The sequence below is a fragment of the Cornus florida genome, unplaced genomic scaffold (assembly GCF_030987335.1).
Source record: "Cornus florida cultivar Cherokee Brave unplaced genomic scaffold, ASM3098733v1 CherokeeBrave_3.0.0_Hap2_scaffold_177, whole genome shotgun sequence".
Taxonomy (NCBI): Eukaryota; Viridiplantae; Streptophyta; class Magnoliopsida; order Cornales; family Cornaceae; genus Cornus; species Cornus florida.
In genome coordinates, this window is record NW_026775668.1 from 1 (window position 1) to 7,500 (window position 7,500).

Sequence of the window (7,500 nt, forward strand, 5' to 3'; positions counted from 1 at the left end):
ATGAATTGAGAATGCTCTATCTGATCCCAGGAGAAAAGGGGCTAGGATAGCCTTATTTGCGCTTGCTTTCACTTTTCTTCTATTTCCACTGGTGCATCTGAATCCTGGGAAAATGCCTTCAATCAGCTAGCCGAATTGTTTCTTCTTTTCTTCCTCAGCCGCTGTTGCCCATATTCATATGGATTGAAAACGACAGACCTATTTCGTTCTGTCCTTCCCTGGGTCCGAAACTCCCTGCCTTGGGTCGCTTTGGTCAACATATTCTTTCCTATTTGACATGCTTCCGTCTCTATACGAAATTCTTCCTATCTTTCCTATCTTATAGCAGGTGAGGAAGATTCTCCGACATTCCTTTAATAGCCGTTAGCAAATGAAAGTGAAAATAGACCTCTTTATTCGTTGAGTGCACGAGAAGGCTGTTGCAGTAGCTACTTCGTTCGTATAGCCCGCCTTGAAAGGACTAGATATTGAGCTTTGCGTAGTGTAGGTAGCTCTAGAAGAGTAAGCTTTTCAAGGAAATTTTACAAATCACACATTTGATGAGAACATAACTCCAAATGAACCCTTAGAGCCAGGTCTGCTCACTGCTTTTGACTTCTCAAAAACGAGCAAAAATCTGCGTATTTCCATTTCTAATAGCGCCTTAGGAATCGTATCTGAGCTTTTTATACTTCTTATGAAACTGTTGCTGTTTCGAAGTCCTATCCATTCGAAGTCCTAACGTGGTAGAAAGTAAAAAACCTACTAAATGCCAATTCTTCTTCGTTTTACGTCACTTTCCAGCCCTATCACGGGGCGGTTCCTCTCGATGCTTTCGTAGTGGTTTCTCCAGCTTTGTTCTTGAGGTGCTGACCCGGGCTAATTGGTAAAGCGAAGGCTAGCGTCGGTCGCTCATTGTGGGCTTTGGGCGATAGTCAAGATTCTTTTCGATTCCATGACCCTTGCCTGTAGCTTGAAAGCTGTTTTTCTCCCTCTGTCAGGGTTTCCCCCAAATAGGACTCAATATGAGGTTTTGAAATCAGAACAACTGCCATTGAATCTCAATCAAGAGATCAAGGGATTGAAGTTCATTCTTCTTTTCCGCGGGTAGGTACAACGTATGTAAGTATTGGTCCACCAGACTCCGTATTTTGTATGAGATCCTTACGAGAACCTCGTAGCTACCCCCTTATTTAGTCAGAGAGATCCCCATCCGTAACATTCTCAAATGCTATGAATCCTGCTAGCTATAGCTCTGATACCCAAGTGATTCTGAGCCTGATGAAGACGACTGTGACATCTACGGAAAGCTTAGGTCTTCTATTAAGACATATGGGTTCGAATCCCATTGACTCAGGCACGGAAGTGTAAAGCTGGTATGAAATGTCCCGTCTTCCTTTTATTCTCTTCTTCGAAATTCCATTTGATAAATACGACCGGACCACCAGCCAAGGCTTGCTCTGTAAAGGTAAGGCCACCAATACAAGAAGAAAATCCAGTCTTTTTACTCATTTCACAGCAATATCCGGGAAATTTCCATGTGTCCGGCAGGAAAACAAGCGAACGAGTTCCATGAGAGCCAAAGGTACGTACGGGTGATTCTAAGTAGTGATCCTTCTATCTTCGAGAGAGAAGGTCACAACCAGCAATCATCAAACATTGCTGGAATGGCCGGGTTACTTAGTCACAAACGCCGTCAATCAAGATTTTGGGGAATGCCCTATAGATCATCAAAGAATCGGTTTTGCTCTATTTCAACCTGGTCAAAGAAGCGAAGCGAACTATTCACTGGATCTCTTCCCTCAAGGGATTGTTCATACGCCAGAACATCAGCATTTGCTGGAAGAATAACAAACTCAAAGCATTCTTACCATATATGATATCATGCACTTATGAACAGATGAGAAGAAAAGCCCGGCCCGCTGGTCACTCTCTTCGGCCTCGTTGTTGGAGTTTTTGTAGTTGCAAGAATCTTCTCCTTTTCACCGAGATTGGGTTGTTGGACTTCAGTTTAAAACGGTTACAAGATTTCAGCCAAGATTCTCGTATATAAGGTCAGAGTTATGACTTTCTTCTTCAAGTCCGATAGTTGCCATAGAAGTCAAGCTTTCTTCCAAAAGCTGCTGTTTCCCTAAGGCAAGTGAATGGCAAGTTCCGTGAACACGACCTATCCCCAAGCCCTCGCTCTGTAACTGCTCTCTCTATTCCATTGAAACTATAGAAGATATGCGCTATCACCGAGCTACCTTAGAGCTAAACAAGAAGAAATCTCGGACAAATATCACATGATTGGTAACTTCGCAGCTATTTAGCTCAGTGAAATCTAGCTTCTTCTTCTTATGATTAGGCAGCAACTTCTAGTCTTTCTTGATTGGCCAGGGTTCAGAATTCTTCCACCTCGAGGGAGGAGGATAGAAGAAACCGCCTCTGAGTCTGTTACAAGTTTTCCAAAAATGGTGTTATTGACCAGCATATCTGGCTTCGGTCGGTAAACTTTCATTTCACATAGCCGATAGTTTTTCGATAAGCCAAAGAACTATAGGAACTTCTCTATCATATCTCGGTGAAGAGGCGGCTTATTTAGCACAGTAGGCAACTACATCAACTAGTTATCCTGCTAGCTCTATGAAACCAGAAAGTGCTTTTTTTCTTTTGAGGGGAATGCATTTAGAAAGCTAGGCGACTAAGGACTAAAGGCAGAATCTCCTCACTGACGGAAGGGGGGAAGCACCATATATACAATTCGTAAAGCACTTCGAAGCTAAAGCGCATACCGCGCCAGAGAAAAGGAAGAACTTTGAAGAACTTTAAGGAAGAGACAGCTTGAGGAGAGAAGGTTTTTGGGAACCATAGGATGCCCACTATGAAGGATTGAACTGACTTTCTTGCAGAAGACAAGAGTGAAAGCTAGGGATAAGTGCGCTTGCCTGCCTATTTATTTGCTATTTCTTCTTTCCTCGAAGGTTTTTCCATCAGAAAACCGTCCTACGAATCGCTATCAAGCTGTTGCTTCTTCGAGACTTGCCTGGATTCTCTGCTCGAAAATAGACTTATCCGCCTTTTCGAAACCGAACGACACTGGAAGCACAAGAATGGCATCCGTGAGAGCTAGGCGGATAGAACTTCATATATTAGGCAAAAGCAAAGCACCTCCCTCTTTTGTGGATGACCAAACCACGAAGAAAAGGGGGCAACCGGCCTCTCGCTGCCCTCAACGCTTGCTTTTAGAAATACAAAACTAGCCCGCTTGAAGTCAATATTCTTTGATCGTTTTCTTTTCTTTGTCTGCGGGGTCCTTTTCTCATATGGTTAAAACTCAATGCACTGACTTTCGTTTTAGTAAGGAGGCATCTTCGGCGGGGAGACATTTTCCGTTTGGTCGAAACCAAAATGCAGTCAATTCAAAAAGCCATTTTGGCGCGAGAATGCTTGCTTTGTAGCCCATTATCTTCCTGCGGCTGACCATGAATCATACGGATTGCTACTCGATAGCTGTGGTGGCGAAAGAAAGAAAGAAGTGAAATGGGTCAAGCTCGGCTTTCTTCCGATATTCGAATTTGGTGATGATTTTCTTAGTGAATTTGCTTCTGATGTTCCCTCGAAAAAGAGAATTTTGAGAAAGAGCTTTTCACCCAAAGAATTGACTCTTGCTCTTTCTTTAGGCAATCCTGATTGAGATCGGGGAACAGTGCCTGATCTTTTCTTTCATTCTTTTGTTCGGATGAGCGTGCTCTTTTCTCATCGGTTGCCTGAAGTGATCATGATGTGGCTCTAGAAGAAGAATAATTTCGTTACAAGTATTGTCTTAATATAGATCTTTTGAGAATCCATGCCCTAAATGAAAGAGAAAAAGCTCCATAAATTAGCCTGAGAAAGCGCCTCTGTGAACCAACCTTGTATTGTATGTGACTCTCCTCTTGTTTGTAACTTGTGTCCAGTGTTCGCTATCAAGTCCTCTGTCCTGTTTGTCTCTAACAACAGTCAGCTTCCTTCTACCACACATTCATAAGCTATGAATTCTTTGCCTTCAACCACTAGTCTTTGCGTGTGAATCTTGTTGTTTCTTTATCCGTAGGTCCCTGTACACATTCATTCACTAATAAGCCTTTTCATTCCCTTGTTGATCGTTGTAAGCCATCAGTCACATAGTTCAAGGAGCAAGTAGTCATTTGTTTCGCTTCCTCATCATCTATCTGCCAAAGCTTGTTCATGGGTCCCTGATGATGTGGTTTCTTAAGTGAATTCTCAACATCTTTTCTCTCTCCTTTGCTTCTCACGATGTTGGGTCTTCTTTCGAGTAGCTAGCTCAGTGAAATCAGAATTCAAAAGCCAAAAGTTGGGGTATATGGGGCTTTTAAGTTGGACATGGCCAAGGCCTACGTATTGTATGGAATTGTGTTATCTTGAGAAAGCCATTACAAGGTTGGGTTTCGCTGGTCAGTGGATCCGAATGGTAATGGAGTGTATTCGAACGGTGTCTTACTCAGTTGTTTTGAATGGTTCACCGGTCCAGCTCTTTTTTCCTAAATACAATAGTGTTGAGGCAGGTCTATACGAGCCTACCTCTTCCTACTTTGTGCAGAAGGTTTGTCGAAGTTTATACATAAAGCAGCCACAGATGGTCGGATTACTGGTGTTCAAGTGGGCAGACATGCACCAAACATCTCACATCTTCTCTTTGCGGACGACTCATTATGAGATTTTGCAGGGCGTCATCTAGTGAGTTGCTTCAGTTGAAACGAATTTGAACAGTTTACCATTGACAGGCTCCGTAGTGAATTTAAAAAGTCTGCTCTCATTTTTAGTGGCAACGTTTCAAGTGCAGAGAAGGTGCAGCTTGGGAGAACTTTTGGGGTCAGAGTGACTGGTAAGTTCGACCCCGTGGTAATGAATGGGTATTGAGAAGCTTGCCTTTGTCCAAGGTTTGCTAGATTTGGTAAGCTTTTCTGTGCCATTCTCTTGGGCTTTCTTCTTCTCCAGAGACATAGCTTCTTGCCTCGCGGCTTTCTGTATCTTCCTCCTACCTATCTGCTTTCTTGCCTTTTACAATTAGATTCTCGTTATTAACATTTTAGCAACCTGCTTGCACCACAAGAAGTTTACTAGAGCCATGCTCAGATATTGGAAAGATATATAACGTTTCAACAGTCAGTCTATCCGCCAGAACTGATTGAGATTTTTGGGTGCCATGATGAACATTAGTCTTCTTTAAGACTGGGCGATTATGGAAAAAGCCCCCTATCGCATAAACCTAGTACGCCCTGCCTTAACCTACTGTGGTGGATGAAAGGGGAGGTTCAATAAATGAGTAAGTGGCCGGGGGAGGGGAGAACGAATGGCTCAGGAATCCACCGGTTCCGAGCAGACTCGTGGAGCTGCAGCTTGGATTATCGTATCTTAAGAGGATCCGTCTGACTTAGGAAATGACTGAACTTCAAATACAGATGCCGCCGCTGCGAAGGAGCAACTTGTCTGGTCTTGCGGTGCACTCATTCCCGTTACGAGAATGAAATGATGCCCCACCCCAGCTCGACTCGAGACCAAGACTCCTTAGAACTCGCACCAATAGCGCGAGCGGCCGGAGATTGATTTCAAAGGCAGCCCAGCCGCCCCTCTCCCACCTAGCCGCCTACCTACTCGTGCTCCTAGCCCGACCTCCGGTCAAGACTGTGTTCCGGCGGAAAAACGGAAGTCGTCCGTATCAAGTGATACGTGAATTGCTCAGTAGTGCTTCGCCACTACCGTCGCTGGCGGAAATAGCTTAATGGTAGAGCATAGCCTTGCCAAGGCTGAGGTTGAGGGTTCAAGTCCCTCCTTCCGCTCCTGGCTTCGTCGTTTAGTGGTAACCAGTGCCCTTCAAAGGGACAAGCCAAAACCTACTCCTAACAAGTTGCTGGCTTTTCATCAGCCGTTGCGCGCTAGCTAGCTTCTTTTTTTCAGCAGGCTTCTGAAAATATCCCAACAATAAGAAAGTAGGGGCTATAACTAGTTGTAGCGCGCAGTGTACTAGTGAATAGGAAAAAAGAATGGAGATGGCTAATAGCGTATGGAGGTTGAGGATAGAACATATTCGGTGCCCCACCCTTGTCTACTTCGCCGGAGACTGAAAATGGTGGGAATCCTATCGAAAAAGAAGAGGCATAGGCATCGCCTCTCGATCCAATCCGCCTTCCCCTGGCCCCCCAACACACTCTTGATACGAAAGAAACCCCCCGCCATAGAGAATCAATCTCCAGTCTGGGTCCCCTCGATCACCTTCCCTTGAACCTGACCTGGTCGAGAGAGACCGCACCACTTTTTTTCTAACCTTCGAACCGAAACCCCAACTAGAGATGGAATTACAGAACCGAAACCACTCAGTTGAGAGCTCCGTGACCGGTTCAAGGGAAGGCCCACCAATAATGGAGAGGCCATTTCTCCCCTATCCGTCTCTTTCTCCCTCATTCCACTAATCCGTTGTTACTGATTCATTCAAGGTATATACTCCCCTATTTCTTTGTCTTATTAGCGCGCAGGTCTTCGTCAACGATGAAAGCCGCTGAACTTCAGACTCGAGTTGATAAAGAGGGCTAGTAGGCTCCCGGGAGGGCTTTCAGGGACTGGGTAAGGCAGTTCAAGGGCATTCTTCTTAATCCGAGTTTGATGAGATGGGGTAAGACCCAGACGTAGAGTCCCGTCGGCCGGGAAGGGGTTCTTCTCTCTTCCCCCGAGGTAAAGCCCTTTCCAGTGGAGAGTCGTGCATCTCTGTCTTTCAAGCCCGCCCTAAAGATAGGAGTTCCTCTCTCTACTGCCTATCCAACCCGTGAAGTTCAATGTCGAGTAGGATCCGATCCCACCCCAGCAGTCAAACTCCTTCCTGACCCGGAACACCTGACCCTGAAGCTGGAATGCCTTTCTAGAGGAGCCGAGGGATCCAAAAGTGTGCAGTGGGATGCGGAATGTGATTGGTGATGGATGGTGGTTATTCAATCGGTTCGGGATCATATCGCATATAGATCTGTATCTGCATCTAGCTCTGCTGTTGAGGCGGGAGGGAACAAGGGATAAGGTTTGTTTCATTTCCAAAGAAATGCCTCTCTATGACCGACACTCGTTTTAGGCGGCGTCTTAAACTCCGGACCACGCTCTGAATGTTGGCCTCAAGTTCCTCGGCTAGGCAACTACTAATCCTTCTTCTCTTCCTTCTCGCCTTTCTTCCATCAAAGTGTTTTTTGCCTTCGGCTATTACCGGCTGGCAACGCTTGGCCCAACATTGGATTTGTTTGAAAACAACCAAGGGTGGCGTTCATTCAAACAAAGATTTTATGCCAGCCCCAACTAATGAATATCTTTGGAAAGGAAGGAATGCAGGGAACAACGCTTTCCTTTCCACTGGTTCTTGAAAAAAAGCTCTCAATCCCCGCTTATCCCATATTTATTCTCCCTCTCGCATCGGTTCTGCATCAGATGATGAGCCCATGCGAAAACTTTCTCTTTTATTGGAGCCCGATAGGGGTAATTAGATGGAGTCGAAAGCCTACC

At 45.1% G+C, this 7,500-nt stretch overlaps 1 protein-coding gene and 1 non-coding gene across 2 annotated transcripts in view; one reads left to right on the forward strand and one right to left on the reverse strand.

The window, feature by feature from the left end:
- Positions 1-787: 787 nt before the first annotated feature.
- LOC132289204 (protein Ycf2-like) overlaps positions 788-7,500 on the reverse strand; it is a 13,959-nt gene continuing 7,246 nt past the window's right edge. Inside the window, exon 1 of the mRNA XM_059789928.1 lies at positions 788-7,500. This exon is cut by the window's right edge and continues 7,246 nt beyond it. The gene's annotated coding sequence lies outside the window, so the exon portion shown is untranslated.
- Positions 5,730-5,801, forward strand: TRNAG-GCC (transfer RNA glycine (anticodon GCC)). Its single transcript has one exon. It is a non-coding gene; the product is annotated as a tRNA-Gly (tRNA).